The following is a 16152-nucleotide window of genomic DNA, read 5'->3' on the forward strand; positions in this document are numbered from 1 at the left end:
CTTGGCTAAGTGTGGTAGAAGTATTACCTCATCGAAACTGTCCGAGAACCCTGAAAGAAGATGGGTTTGTTACTCCCACTTTCTACCCAAGGAAACTGAGGCCAGAGAGGTCAAATAACCTGTCCATCAGTTCCCATGGCTAATGAGAGCGCAGCTGGCCATCCCACTTGTTAGTTCCAAACACTGGCTGCCCAAGCACAGGCCCAGAGCACCTGACTGAGCAGCAGGAAAGGCTGAGGATCTGCAGTGTCTACAAAGCCCAATGAGCCAGAGGTAAAGCAGCAGCTAAGCAGACAAAAAAGCCAACCAAAGCCATGTTAACAGAGAGGGGAGATCCAGGACAAGGGAGGTGACAGTGCCCAGCCACACGGTGCATCCCTCTGGAAGAAGCCCTGCTGGTCTGGAGCTTTCGGAGAGCAGACTGCCCACAAGGACAGGGCCCCACCCCCGAGGCCCAGCACCCAGGTTGGTGCCGGAAAGGTGCCGCCCTCCTTCCTGCAGCCTCTTCACATACACGTTAACCACATGCCTATTACCCTCTACACGTTTTAGTCATGTTAACTCATTCACTACTCAGAACAGGCCTGTGAAGTAGGGGCTATTATTTCCCCCACTTTCAGATAGGGAAGCCCAGGCACAGAAAGGCTTAGCGGCTGTCCTGAGGCGGCACAGCGGCGACAGCCCTGGATGCGAATGGGGTGGCCACACCCTGGTCTCTAAAAAATAAATTATTTAAAAATAAAAAAGAGCAACTAATAAATAAAAAGTGTGAACAATTGAAGTTTACTTTGAGGTTTACATTCCATCTCTCCACAGATCCCCTGGAGCCTGAGTGAGAACCCCAGGTCCAAGGCCCCCTCACATTGGGGGCAATGAAGCAGACTCCGAGGGTCTTTGGACAGGGCTGTGGCAAGATCTCTCTTAGCCCAGTCTGGGGCCCAGAGAATAATGGGATGGGGACCTTGGGGGCAGTGAGTATGGACTCCCACACAAGCCCCTGAGGACAGGAAGCAGGGCACCCCGAGCAAGACCAGGGGGCTGTACAGACGTCAGTATCCTGGCTGTGGTGATGCACGAAGGTGCTGCGAGATGTTGGCCTGGCGGAGACTGAGAGTACAGGGGTCTCTCTGTATTATTTCTTACAGCTACACGGGAGTCTACAATTATCTTAAAAGTTTAACCAAATAAAAATACCTCAAGACCCCCGTCACACACATACTGACCCTCCTGCCCCCTCTGCCTGCCCCACGAGTCTAGGGTCCTTGGGGCCTTCACCCACTGGCACCCCCAGCCCTTTGGTTCCACGTGGCCTTTACCCCAGAAACCCCGTCACCCGAGGAGGGTTCCCCTGTTACTCCCTGTCACGGCACCCTGTTTTCTTCGGGCACATACTTATCACCGTCTCTAATCTCATCACTGACGTTAAGCGTGTGAACGTTTGTTTTATTTCAGGACGCAGACAGCAGAGAGGGAAAGCTCTGACTGCAAACACTCTTCAGTTTCCCCAGACCAAACATGTCGTAAAAAAACAAAGCAAGCAGAGGGCTGGCAAAGGTGGCAATCTGCACCCGGCAATCTACCCCACGGATGGTTAAGGGCCTTAATCATGGCCTTTTTGTGAAGGCCTTAAAAATCAGTAAGACAAACATCCTTTAAGAAAAAAAGACACAGGACATAAACGGTTCTCCGAAGAAGGATCCTGTGCTGTCCCCTCGTGAAGCAGCCCTTCCCACCCTGCTGCCAGTGCAGGAAGCTGGGAGTGACCTGTGCGTTCAGACCGTTTCTGCGTTCAGGTGCGTTTGGGAACGTGGCCCCCTGAGGGCGGAGCTTTGCACCCGCCCTGGGCGGTGCTCCGTCTCCAGCGCCTGCGCAGTGCCTGGCGCACACACACACAGCATGGGCTTATCAAACAGCTAGTAAATGAATGGTTGGCTAACCTCCAACAATAATAAATTCAATAATCTATCTTTAAACACAGGTATATACCCAACTTTTGTCTGTAATAACTGCTATGCATAGACACTGCTTATTAAGGGCCTGGCATTGTTCTCAGAGCTTACAAGGTATTAATCAGCTTGGTTCTCACAACAACTCTGAGGTCGGGGCCACTAAAAACCCCATTTTACAGATAAGGATTCTCAGGCACAGAGAGGTTAGAGCACTTGCTTGTGGTCACAGAGCTAGGACTGGAACAACAGCCTGAGCCAGGAAGACAGCAGAAGCGCCTGGAGTGGGAAGACACCCTTGCGGGCAGAGAAACACATTGAACTCACTCTTTTTATGTGGGGGGAGGTGAGTGGCCAGTCTTGGAATGTCAGAAGGCGGCAGCAGTCAGAAGTGACCGAGGAGGCTCTTCCTGAGCCAGAGGCTGTAACAGGCCTCTCGTTCCCCAGCTCACTCTTGACCTCAAACCAGTTTGAAGGGCCTGGATCACAGACAGGACGCAGTCAGCCCCGGGAGAAGAGGCGTGTGGAGAGGAAGCCAGCGACACAGCAGGAGCTGCACGGGCCTTCCCTGGGGGCCACTGATCCCTGAAGCCCCAGTCTTAGGCCAGCCTGGAGCCTCCTCTGGCTTCCGAGACAGCTGGGCCAGTATGGCAGGGCGCCAGGGACACACTTCTCCCGGAGGCAGCAGCTTTCCCAGAACTGCTGTCTGGCCGGGGTTCCCAGAACCAGTAGCCACGTCAGCAGCCCCACCCAGGACACTGAGACAGGCCAGGCCAGAGTCCCAAAATGGCCTGGGCTCTGCCTATCTGCCCGGCCTCCATCCCAGTAAGTGACGGGAGGGGTGGCAGCAGGCTGGCTCTGCTGCCACCAGGGGCAAGAATCAGCAACTTCAGCCCACAGAGCCCACTGGGCTCCCACGGACCTACTATGTGCTCCAGGTCCTTGCCCACTCGTTCATGCCCTTGTGTATTCTTGTTGCAGGTGTTTTCTGAGCACCTACTATGTGCCAGGTGCTACAGATGCAAAAAAGGCCATTTATTCATTCATTATTTTCTTTCTTCTTTCCTTTGACAAATATTTGAGTGAGAAGAGAAGTTACGGGAGGTTTGAGCACAGACGTGACATCATGAGACTTTTCAAACCATCCCTCTGGCTGTGTCGTATGAAAGGCCTGTGGGGACAAGGGCAGAAGCAGGGACCAGGGAGGAGGCCACTGGGCTGGCCCTGGCAACAGGTGCCAGCTCGCACGGGGTTGTGGGGAAGGACTGGTAAGAATGGGTTGGATTCTAGATGTCTGAAGGCAGAGCCAATGGGGTTTGCTGACAGAATGGAATTTGGGAGTGGCTGAGAGGACAAGAGGGTTAATGAGACTGGAGCCCCTGAAGGATGGGGTGGCCGTTTACCGGGACTGAGTGGGCCACGGGAGGAACAGGGTGAGGAAGAGGCCCACAGAGAGCAGTGGGGACAACACCAGCAGAAAACGTAAGAGGCAGGAGGGAGTTGTCAGTGAGCACTCGCGCTGCTCCTCCCTCGCTGCCCCTCGAGGGCTGGGGTGGGGATGGGAGGATGAACCAGAATTCTCTGGGTGAGGGGAGGGGTGGGGGTGTGGAGAGGAGGAAAAATGTGCCACAGAGGGCACCGAGGGCTGCCTGAGGGTGGAGACCATGCCTTGTCCGCACAACCTGAACACCGAGCCCAGCGCCCGGCAGAGCGGGCACTGACTGAGTGATCGCATGCACCTCATGTTAGCCTCACTGTTGGCGTGCACAGTGCTTCCTGAGTGCCATGCACGGTTCCAGGTGCTTTACGGCCCCCCTTGAGGTGAGTACAATTATTAAACCCATTTTACAGATCCTGAAGGATCCCGAGGGAGGAAGGAATGGAGGGGAAGGGCACGTGAAGAGTGAATAGCCAGGGAGGAGGGAGGGCACAGCCCAGTTCCCACCACCCAGGACGGGCCCTTGGCTGCAGCGATGGGTAAGAGAGGACGGGGTGAGAGCAGAGAGGTTGGCAGGGCCAGAAGGCGACACTGTCTACCAGGCGTGGTAAGCAATTATGACTCCACCCCCAGGGCAGTGGGGGCCAGTGGAGGCTGGTCAGCAGGACAGGTGCTGCTTTCCAGAAATCCCACTCCACGGGTGTGTGCAGACAACCGCAGGGCGAGATGGGGTGGCGGCGAGAGGACAGGGTGCTGCTGGAGCTGCAGACGAGGGGCTGACTCCAGCCTTGCTTGGGAAGTGGACCCGGCAGAGCTTCTGATGGCTGGTGGGGGCAGCTCAGAGTGGGGAGGAGGCCTTGGGCAGACAGTGGTGCTGGGAAGGGGCGCAGGCTTGCTGTGGGGACCACACACTCTGCCCTGCTGCAGACACAGGGACTTCACGTGGGCGGTAGGCCCCGAGGGCCATCCAAGAGGACATGTGTCCCTGTGGCCTGGTCTCAGGAGGAAGGCTTGGGCTGGAGACAAATTTGAGGGCCACCAGCTGTGGCTCAAATCCAGGGGGGTTGTGCGCAGTGAGACACGACTTCACCTGAGAGGGACAGGAAAGGTCTGGAGACCATGACCTCCTTCATGGGAATGGCCAGTCAGACGCCCTGGAGGAAGGCACCATCTCAGGGACAGGCTGGCATCTTGTGCCAATGGCCACATTGTGGCAATGTGTGAGCTTGTGTTGGCTGTGGACACACTGAGTCCAAGCGGCCAATGGGGCCCCTGGGAAAGCATCCAGACAGTTGCTTCCTAGAGAGATCTGGACGCCATGGCCATCTGCAGAAGGTACTGCAAGCTGAAGCTGAGGGACCCGAGTCCAGACACCACCCACTCAGGACAGGCAGCCGACCTCCATCGCTCTACAAACCCTTCTCTTGCTCTATTTCTCTGCTCAGCACTTAACCCCCTGCAGCATGTCACACACACACTTCCTGTTCATTGTCCATGTGTCCACTGGAACACAGCTCCCACAAAGCCGGAGCCTGTGTCCACTGTCACTGCTGCAGCCCCAGAGCACAGGACCATGCCCAGCACAGAGCGGGGGCGGGGCCCACAGATGACTCGCTGCTGAACAGGAGAGTGAGTGAAGAGACTCCCCCAGCCATGTGCAGGGGGCCTGGTCAGCTGGCATTCTCTACCTCTCACTGCTGGATCGTCACTGACCAATTCTGGCTGGGAGTCTCCTTAATACCCTAACACAGGCACCGATGGGCCGCCCCGGGGGGAGGGCTGACCTCCAGGGAGCTGGCAGCTGGGGCATTACTGTGATGATTGCGCATCTCCCTGAAGAGCAGGCACATGACGGCAGGACTCAGGGCACCGATCAGGTTTGGCTGTGTTAGGAACGGTGACAGCTGTTATGGGCCTCAGAGATCCCCACAGTTGCCCCTGAGTGGCTCAGTCCCTCAGCCAATAGATGCCACGGGTTGGCTCTCTCACAGCCCTTCTGCCCATGGGTTCCACCCTCCCCAACCAGGGGAACACGGCAGGTGCAGTAGGACTACCATTCCCATCGCAGACACAGGAAAACTGGGGCCCAGGAAGGCTCAGAAACCTGCCTAAGGATGCACAGCAAATAAGCGAGCGGGCTAGCCCTGGCTGGTGTGGCTCAGTGGACTGAGAGCTGGCCTACCAACCGAAAGGTGGCAAGTTCAATTCCCAGTCAGGGCCCATGCCTGGGTTGCTGGCCAGGCCCCCAGCTGGGGTTGTGCAAGAGGCAACTAATCGATGTATCTCTCTCACATCAATGCTTCTCTCCATCTCTTTCTCCCTCCCTAAAAATAAATAAATCTTAAAAAAAAATAAGTGATAGGGCTGGGAATTGAACCTAGACCTTCTGCCATAAACTTGGTCCTGTTACACACCTCTCTTGGCTTCTGCAGCAAACCCCTCTATGAAAAATGTGGCCAAACCTTCCCCCTGCACAGAGGGGGAAACCAAAGCCTAAGGCCCTGGAGTCCAGAAAAAGCCCAAAGGTGATGAGGCAGGAAGTGGCTGAGCTAGAACTTGGCCTCTGTCCTGTCTGCCCCATCCTCCCCAGTGAACTTGTCTCAACAGCACCCAGGACTTTGCCCCAGGCAAACCCAAAGCCAGTCACAAGTCAGCACTGACAGAGCTTCCTGTCCGTTTTCTGTCTGCAGACAGGTTTGTGGGGCGGGGTCAGGGGGAGACTCTGTCCCTCAAGTTCTCCTTGCTGTCTCACCCCAGATCGTTCCTGGCAGGCCGGCACGCACAGATGTGCGGGGTCGCTCGTGTGGGCAGGGGCTCCAGGGCATCTAAGACACGGAGCACAATTCTGGGTCCGAGTGTGCAGGGCCCACCTTGACTGGGAGACTTGGCAAGCTGGGGTCCTCTCAGAGCCTCAGTCTCCTCATCTGTGAAGTGCGGGCAGAATCTCCTGCATCACCGCGTGGCTGCAGGGAGGCAAACAGACCGCGGCTGGGTGGAAGTGGCCTCAGGCAGTGTTGACGGAGCTGGTGGCCGAAGCTCACCTCTAAGCACCGAGTAACCCCTGGGGCCCAAGTGAAACGATGCTGCCGTGACCACACAGACGGACCTCATGGGCACCGCTGAGCGAAGAAAGGGCAATGCCGATTCCATTTACATAAAGTGCAGGAGGCGACAACCCACTCTTGGGGTCAGATGTCAGGAGAGTGTCCTCTCCTCAGAGGTGGGGTCAGGAGGGAACCTTCTGGGGGGCTGATCACCCTTTTTTTTAATCCTCACCTGAGGACATTTTTTCTTTGCTTTTGAAAGAGAGAGAAACATCGACTGGCTGCCTTCTTGTACATGCCCTGGCTGGGGATCAAACCTGCAACCTGGGTATGTGCTCTGACCGGGAACTGAACCCATGACCTTCAGTGTCCACAAGACAATGCTGCAGCCAACTGAGCCACACCAGCGGGGGCCATGCTTTGTTTCTTGACCGGGTAATCCACGCACGTGTTCACTCTGTGAGAACAAATGAGGCTGTGCTGCTGTCTGCACGTCTGACAATAAAGAGGAAAAGAAAAAGATGGACGAGAGGGAAGACACTGGAGCGCACAACCCAGGGTATCGGGCTGTGTCCACGGAAGGTCTCAGAAGGTCCATCCTCCGGGCTGGAAGGATCCCCAAAGACCCTGAGTCCACTCCTGATGAGGCCCCTGGGCCTTCACAAGGGGCCATCGACCTGCTGCTTCCCTGCCTCCAGCACAGGGCACTCGCTGCCTCTGGGGGCAGCTCCCAGCCCTCTGCCTCCTGCTTCGTGGCCAGAGTCACTGTGAGGACGCAGTGAGCAGAGAGGGGGCCAGGGGCAACACGTGCTCAGTCCCGAGGGGCAGCTGCACGCTGCTTCAGCAGTTTCTGTCCCGGGAGAATGAAGGCACAAGTATCACTAGGTCTTTGGTTTTTCAAAAGAAGGCAGAAATCCAGACTTTTATGTGTTACCCTGATTTTTAGGTGTTGGAAAAGATTTCAGTATTTAGAAACCACACCCCACCTTTGTGGTCCCCCTTTGGCTTACAATCACCAGCTGGTGTCCTCCTGGGTGGGTGTTCTGAGATGCCAGGACAGCCCAATGAGTGGGGAGGAGCAACAGGGGGGCCCCACACCTTCCCCAAGCACCAGCACCCCCAAGGTGAAAGGCTGCCTTTTGAATGTTCCCTGCCTTCTGTCCCTATTACCTCTGGCTCACCACAGGATGCTGGTTGCTACAGTGATGAGCAGGGAGGGGCCTGGAGACACCCCATTGCCTGTTCTGCGTGGTTGAATAGCATCGTGGTATCAGTGAGGATTTTGGACTGCGTCCAAAAATTCTGCAAGGCCCATTGCCTTCCTCCTCAGTGGGGGAGGACGGAGGCCCAAGAGCAGTCCCTACAAATCCTGTACTCTTCCACCCCTGCCCCAGCTGTCCCCAAACGTGCCACAGACTACCTGACCCAGACATGTGCACTTTGCTTGGGCCGGTGCTCAGCCTCTTGGAGCCCTCCTCCTGTGCCCCCACTCAGGGTGTTCCTGGGCAGGCCCTGCTCTTTCCTCAGCCCACCGTGGCGCTCTGCCTGGCCGTTGGTCCCGACAACCTTTCCATTCTCGGTAAAGGTGAGCTGTGCCTGTCATTCCTCCTGCTTCCCAGACTGAAAATTCCTCCAGGCCAGCCAGGGACTGGGTCTTACTCTTGTCCCTTCGTGAACAGAGGAGGCTACCGAAGGAAGACACCGGCTCTCCCCTGTGGGCACACTCCCGCCTCGGGGCTTGACACACGCCGTCCTTACTGCCTGGGAAGCCGGCTGTGTTCACACCCAGTGACCGGTGTGTGTGCGGAGGCGGGGGTAGGATGGGGGGGATGTCTGCCATGCCTCTCCTGTTCACTGCTGCTGTTACTTTCACAAAAACCCAGACAGAAGGGCAGAGTAGGCCCTCTTCTTATTTTATGGACGAGGAAATGAGGCCTAAACAGGAAATGACTTGTCCAAGATTACCGAGCAAGTGGGTTGTAGAGCTGAGGCTGAGGCGCAAGTTCTGTTTTCTTTTAAGTTCACCTGGCTACCAGACTGGGGCCACGTAAACATCCTATAGCCTTAGAGTCAAAGAAAAGAATGTAAAGAACTGGAAAAGGAGTCAAGAAAAATGCAAATAAGGTAATAAGTATAGGGATATTAACACCAAATAAAATGGAATTCAAGGCATCAAAGTACTAAATGAGAGAAAGGTGGCTGTTTTATAGTGATAAAAGGAGCAACTGACCAAGAAGGTATAAAACTCATGAACCCTTCTTCTATTCACACACGGGCTGTTCTGTTGACATGCACCTAATAACAGCTTTGAAAAGAAAGCAAAATATGAGAGAAGGCCAAGGAGAGAAGAACAGATCCACTATCACGGTGGGAGATAAATCAGGTAGAAAAAAAAAACAGAGAAAAGTACAGACAATATAAATGCTATAGTTAACAAGCTTGATCTAACAGAGGTATTTCTAGAACCTTACATCCAATAGAAAATATATCCCCTTTCAAATGCAAGAGGAATGTGCAGAAAAATTAACCAGAAAATCTCATAAAGAAAATCTCAACAAATTCTCCATCTTGATATCAGAGAAGCCACAAACATTGACCATAATGCAATAAATTGTGCAAGAAATCAACTAAAAAGCTTTCAAAAATTCCATCCACCTTAAAACATTTTAAAAGCACATACACATTTAGACAAAAGGGTAATTGTAAACTATTTTAGTAGTGAAGGAAATTGTGTGATAAGATCTGTGGAATAACGCCAAAATAGTACTCAGAGAAAAAAAATATACCCATTAGCCTGAAGTACATTTATCAGAAATTAAGAAAGACTGAAAATGATTGTTAGTCTCAAACAAGTAATCTCAGAGTGGAAGAAACTTTGATTGACAGGAGCTCATGAACTCCCGGAGGAGTGACCTGGAGGTTTTAAGTGACAAGCCCAATATAACCCCAGGTGGACGTGGCTGCTGCTAAGCATGACTGCAGGTTGCATCATCAGAAGTACGGGCTCCATATCCAGGGAGGCGACAGTTTCCCTCCTCTCTGACTGAGCAGGCTTTGTGGGAGGTAATGGGTTTTATGTGAGACTCTGACCAACTGGTTCATGTCCAGAGCTAGACTGAACTGTACAATTCCCTGAGTCAGGAGGAATGATTAAAAGAACTACAGGCCCTGGCTGGTGTGGCTCAATGGATTGAGCGCCAGCCTGAGACTCAAAGGGTCACAGGTTCCATTCCCAGTCAGGGCACATGCCTGGGTTGCCCGCCAGGCCCCCAGTGGGGGTGCATGAGAAGCAACCACACACTGATGTTTCTCTCCCTCTTTCTCCTTCCCTTCCTCTCGGTCTAAAAATAAAATAAATAATAAATTAAAAAACTAGAACTATGGCTGTGCAGTCTGAGAAAGAGAAGCACCCGGCTGTCGCTGGAGGACGATGGCCACCACTTCCAAGGGTCAGAGCCAGAGTCAGAAAGTGAAAGCTCCTGAGAGCTCCTTGGGTTAAACCTCAGTAAGATCTCCCAGCCAGAGCTGCCCAGGGTGGAAATTGCGGCCAGAGCCTGTGCCCTGTCACGGCTGGCAGGACTGCCGGGGCTGCGGCTCCGCCAGGGGAGGGCTGCGGGCCCAGAGATCTTGCGTCTCTCCTCTCCGGAGAAGTTCCGCTTCCCCTTTTCAAAAGGCTGCTTCGGGAAAACTTCCCTCCTCTCTCCAAAATGGAGACTGTGCTCCCTTATTTCTGACCAAGAAATTCATTTCTTTTAAACCCTCCTTCTCGTGGGGGATGGCTCAAACAGCGGTTAAGTGCAAATCAGATTTCCCGGGTCAGCAGTCCTGGGTTTGACTCCAGGCCGCCGTTCGAGTTGTGTCCCCGGTGAGTCTCCACCGGGAACCTCCGCTTCCTCCTCAGGGAGATGGGGCGGCGCGCAGTCATCCACCCGCCTCCCCCAGCACACTTCGTGACGTGGGGTGGGGTTGGGCTCCGGGGCCCTGTCTCCCCTCCACGCCCCCGCTGCTCTGGTGTGTCCCCGCTGTCTGACCCTGGGGAGGGAGCTCATTGGTAAACGATCTGTAGAACGATTGACACCGTGACTGGATCATCCTAACGCCGGTCCTGGCCTGACCACATCCACAGGGCTGCGGGGCTGACCCGCGGCCGATAGGCGGCCGGAGTGCGCACCAGCAAGGACCTAAGCAGGAGGTGGGCCTCCAGCGTCTGAGCCCGTTTCCATCACGTGTTTAAACACAGTGCTGAAGACTGACGCCTCTGGGGCTGCCGGCTTCCAGCTCTGCTCGGCCTCCTTCCAGCTGCGTGACACTGGACAAATTACTGAACCACTCTGTCCTGTTTCTTCATCTGCGAAATCCGGATATGAGCAGCTCCTACTTTGCAGTGTTATTCTACAAGTCACATGAGATAATGCAGGCAACTGGCTCCTATTTACCTCCCTGACCTTTGTTCCTGCCCCTCCCTCTCTGCCTCCTCGATTCCATCCAACTGCACAGCTTCCTTGATGAGGGTCAAACAAACCAGCCTGTCCCCACCTCAGGGTCTTCGCACTCGCTCTCCTCTGCCAGGAACATTCGTGGATATCCACGGTCTCTTTACTTCAGGTCTTAGCTTAAAAGTCACCCCCCCAGAGTGACCTCTCCCACTAGACCGTCAGCTCCTTAAGGCCCCTCACTGGCTGCTGTGTCCCCAGCCCCTGGCATGCTTGCTGAGTGAATGTAAGCCCTGCACCCAGGCTGGCATGCAGGACGTGTTACTTTTAGCTTGTAGGCTGGATGGAGGTTGTTCCTTGAAAAATCCTCTGCTCAGAGCTACATGCCCTCCCCTCAGGAAATCTGTTCCCCCAAACCCTTGAGGGCCACGCTCTCCTGCCCTGACCAGGACTCACATCCTGCTCCTTTCTGGGAGCGAGGAGAAGGGCACTCAGATGCCAGCCCAGCTGGTGAGGATCCCCAGCAAGTCGCAGCACCCAGGCCTGCTTTAGCCCAGGTCCTGGATTTCTTAAGCAGCCTCCAGGAGGCGAGGAGGCCCATGGGGCCCCCGAGAGTGCAAATGAGTCAGTCGGAGCCAAACCTGAAACTTCAGCAACATCACCACTTCTTGGAAAGGCAGACACGCCCAGTGACAGAACGGGGAGTGCTCAGCGGGAGGGAACAGTGGTCCGGAGGAGGGGTGGGTGGGTGGGAGGGACAAGACCTTCTCTACTGCGGCCCCTCCCCCTGGCGCCTTCTGCCAGGCCTTTGCTGCTTGTCTTTCTGATGCCCCTCCTCCAAGACGCCGCTGACCCCGCCTCCACCCTGCTTCACTTTTCCTCCTAGCACTGCCACTTCCTGACAGGATATGGCAGGCCCCCACTCTCCCTTGTGAACTCCGGGGGCCAGGCGTGTTTCCGAATCCAGAACCACTCCGATTATAGGAAGGGCATCTTGTATAAAACACGAGCCGATGGAAGCACCCCACCCCCTTGTGACCAGAGCAGCACCCAGCTATCCATCTCAGGAATCTCTCTGCAGGACTGGAGCGCGCTCAAGCCAGGGAGGAGAAGACCCCAAAGAGCCTTGTGGTTAGTTCACGTCAGGTCGTACTCCCAACTGAGTTATGAAAACCTTTCTGTTTTCCGAGCTCATGCGTTTCGAAGTTATAGCTAAGAGGTGTAGATCTGTGGGTATACACTTGTTGGTGTATTGCCTGTCTTCTCAACTAGAACTGAATTCCAGGAGGGCAGGACTCTGTCCAGTGCCCTGTCAGTGGCCCCTGGCACACGTAAGTGCTCGGTAAACACGTGGAGAAGAAATGAATGAGGAAGCCAGGTGCTGGATATGGAGGAGCGACTCTGTCCTAAATGGGGAGAGAAACAGCAATCACTGAGCCACAGGCAAGGTGCCTATGAAAATGATCTCATGAACACCCCCAAATACCCATTTTACTGACAAGCAAACTGAGGCTCAGAAAGGTTAAGCAACCGCTCCAGATCACAGATAGGAAGCAGCAAGCTCACACTGGAACCTGGGGCCCCAATCTTCAAGCCTCTGCCCTTCCCTGTGCCTCTAGCTCAGAGCCGAGTGACTCACTGGAAAACGCACAGCAAAGCAACGGGAATAGGGTCCATCTGATGCTGGCTCCCACAGGACCCTCCAGCCAGTGCTGGGTTCTCCCATCCATACTCTCCAAGCGCAAGTTCAAGCAACATCTGGGCAGGCCGCTGGCCTCTCTTCTAGACTAGCCAAGGGAAGTCTGGCCAAGTGTGACCAGGTATGTCTCCACAGTGCCGGCCATGGGCAATGCTGGGAAGGCTGTCCCTCCTGGTCACCCCAGCAAACTGGAACGTGGGAAAAAACACAGGCTGGGGAGAAAAGTAGGTTCAAATCCCTCCCTCTCTCACTGCTAGACATGGGACCTTAGGCAAGGCCACCCCACACATGTCTGATTCTTGGTTTCCCCAGCAGCAAAATGGGCAGACTAACCCCCCTTTAATGGGGTTCATTTATGTGTTTGAACAAATACATAGTGCTTACTCTGCACCAGGCATTGTTCTATAGGCCTGATGCTTATTAATTCATTTCACCATCCCTACAATGGTAGGAAGTAGTCACCGTAATTTCACAAATGTGGAAACTGAGGTCCTGAGAAGTCAGCTACTTAGTATAGCACAGCCAGCCTCTGAGCCTGAGCGATGTGGCTCCAAAGCCCACGCTCTTCACCTCCAGGCTATTCTGCTTGACAGCGGACAGCAGACATGAGCGTTTGTTGTGGACATACTATGTGTTGCAAATTGTGTTAAGTATCTTATAAAACATGATGCCGTTAGCTCTCGTGAAAGCCCAATTTCACAAACATGAGGAAACTAAGCACCAAGGGCTCCTTGGCCCCCGGCCCCTCCCAGGTGGCAGTGAGAGCAGTGAGCTGTTTGATCCCAAACTCTCTCCTCCATCCTGGGGCAGGGAGCAGAGGGTAAGGAGATAAGGGGTCCAGGAAAGGTTCTGTTCTCACTTCTCTCCCCCTCACCTCAGTCCTTGCTAAATCTGAGCATCAGGAAACCGAATGCCTTCAGGGACGGCCTCCGCAGCCCTGACTGGGCTCTCTGCAGTCCCGGGACGTGCTGCGTGAAACTCCTCAGCACTGAGTCACTGCCCCGACTGCGGAAATCCTCAGGTCGTCCTGATCTGCTGGTAAATGGTGTGTTGTAACCAGGGCGACTCACTAGTGGTTTCCCCCCTGCTGCCTTCCCATGGCCTCCCTCCAGATTCCACTCCGAAGGCCTGGGCGGGGCCCAAGAATAGGCACTGAGACTCTCAGGGCTCAGGCAGAGGTAGGGCACACTGGCCTACTCCTCAGCACAGCGTTCGAGACCCCACAGGGGTGTCCAATCTTCTGGCGCTTCTGGGCCACACTGGAAGAAGAGTTGCTTTGGGCCACACATTAAATACACAAGCACTGACAAAAACTGATGAGCACAAAAAGTTTTTAAGTAAATGTATGATTCTGTGTCGGCCCGCATTCATAGCCATCCTGGGCCTCAGGCTGGACCCCCTGTGTCTACAATATCACCAGGCCCACCTTTCCACCCCTCTCTGGCTTCTCCTCACTCCCTAGGCACCCCCTGCCATGCCTTTCACACTTCCCAGCCTTTGTCCATACTGCTCAGCATTGCTTTCCCCTCGTTGTCCCCCTGTCGAGCTCCTCTACTCCTCTTCCGAGGCTAGGTCAAGGGTGCCTGCTCCGTGAAGCTGTCTCACTGCCCCATGAAGAGCTGACCACCTGTAGGCACCCCCCACTCCCAGAGGGAGATCTCCTTCAGCACAAACACCAGGGCCCTGAGCAGCACTGGAACAGTGCGGGGCGGCGAGGGGAGCCCTGTGAGGGCTAGTGAGTGAGGGAATGGCCGGGCTGGTCCCATCCCGGTCCACATCAGCACCCTCTTCTGTAATCAGGTTAAAGTAGCTGAGTTCAGGGGCCTTTGCAGGACTCTGGAATCCCGACTGTGTGGGACACCGGGGCCAAATGGACACCCAAGCCTTCCGTTTCCCCAAAAGACTTCAGGATTTTAATAAAGGCACTGATGTCCCAGCAAATGCTCCAGCTCCTAAGAGACCACCCACAGGGGAGTAGCTGCAGGGGGTCACAGCTCACAGAGGGCTGGGGACAGGCAGAAACTAGGACTCAAGCAGGATTACTGCTGGCCTGGGGGCAACCTAGCAGGGGAACCCTAACATCAGCAACCAGCCTGCTGTTTGTTGCCAGTCTCTCCTAATTACAGGAAATACAGATTTTGATTTTCATTTTTGAATCCAGATTCCTTGATTTATTGAAGGTGAATATCACAGGAGGGGCCCTGGGAATATGCAGTTTAACCAAATCCCCTGGAGAATTTGTTTATGGGGTAGTTTGACAAATATTGTTGACAGGTGGAGGGCAGCAAGCTCTGGCGGCAGAGTGCCTGAGTTGCCGTCCTGATCCACACTTTCCAGGTGGGCCTCACCTTGGGCATGTTATTTAAGCTGCCTGTGCCAAGGCATCCTCATCTGAAAAATGGCCATACAACAGCACCGACCAGTCAGATTATTTTGAGATTTAATTCAGAATACTTTCAGTGTTCAGAACAGAGACTGAACAAAATAAGCCCCAGAAAATTATTCCTAGTATTTGGTCGATCCAACAATATTCCAATAAGGAGACCAAAGGTGGGAAGGACCCTATTTCCTCAGATTCCTTGACCTCCTATCCACTCGTACAGTTTCAGAATTGTCCCACCCTTTCTCTGCCCACAATCCTTACCAACACTCAGAGAAGGGGCCTGCATAGCCCAAGACCTGTATCACCTCACGCTTTCCACATCCCAAAGCCCCCGAGAGGCCGTCCCCGCAGATGTCCCAGACAGCACGACTTCGAGGGAACCGGGCTTCTGAGCACCTGGAAGCCAGCCTTCCTTCCCAGCTCCCCGCCGCGGCTGCCCTGGACGCCGTGCACCGAGCTGGCCGCTACCCAAGCGCGGGTCGCAGCAGTCCCGGGTCACCACGCCAGGCCCCGCCGGCGGCCCGATATTTCTCCGACGACGGCTACGAGCTTCGGGTCACGGCGCCTAACCCTAACCCCGCCTCCACCCCGCACGAACCTCCACCTCCGGCCCCGCGTCCCACCTGTGTACTCCCGTCCATTCCACAGCCGGCGCCCGAGCGAGAAGTGGGAAGCCTGGGACTGTCCAGCCGATGGCGCTGCGCGGGACTTTCCGGGGTGGGGGACTCGGACCGCCCTCCTTCCTGTGCCCGCCCCCAAGTTTGCTGCGGCGCCCAGCCCTCTGAGGGCGCAGGATCCGCGGCTTTGTCACTGTCCCTCCGCCCGCCCCCTCAGGGTCCGGCCGCTGAATTTTCCTGGGGGCGCCCCTAGCTCGCCATTTCCCCAGCAGAAGCCGAGGTCACGGCTCGCGGAGAACCCTCAGTAGTTCCCCAGTGCTCTCAGAATAAAAGTGCATCTCCCGACGAGGCCCCATTCTCTCTGGCCGGCCCCTGCGCCCCTCCCGCGGCCCTTCCTGCCCCCGCCCCCAGTTGACTCTGCGGACCCGGCAGCAGTGCGTTTTGGGCAGAGGGGTTTGGCAGCTTAATTCTTCTTCCCTCCCCAGCAGCGTAACAACTGCTAAGTGTCAATGTGTGATCTTCCCACAAATGTTTACTCAGCGCCTGCATAGGTGTGTTAGGCTCCAGAAAAAGTTAGTAAAACAACCCTTCA

At 55.0% G+C, this 16152-nt stretch overlaps 1 protein-coding gene across 2 annotated transcripts in view; it reads right to left on the reverse strand.

Annotated features, from left to right (window-relative positions):
* LOC114512581 (interleukin-4 receptor subunit alpha-like) overlaps positions 1-15696 on the reverse strand; it is a 40197-nt gene extending 24501 nt beyond the window's left edge. The window contains exon 1 of one of the 2 annotated variants that reach the window (XM_036021352.1): positions 15567-15696. The gene's annotated coding sequence lies outside the window, so the exon portion shown is untranslated. The remainder of the gene's footprint in view (positions 1-15566) is intronic. The other variant, XM_028531516.2, reaches the window with a different exon arrangement.
* Between the last annotated feature and the right edge of the window lie 456 nt (positions 15697-16152).

This window comes from Phyllostomus discolor, chromosome 3 (assembly GCF_004126475.2).
Source record: "Phyllostomus discolor isolate MPI-MPIP mPhyDis1 chromosome 3, mPhyDis1.pri.v3, whole genome shotgun sequence".
Classification (NCBI taxonomy): domain Eukaryota; kingdom Metazoa; phylum Chordata; class Mammalia; order Chiroptera; family Phyllostomidae; genus Phyllostomus; species Phyllostomus discolor.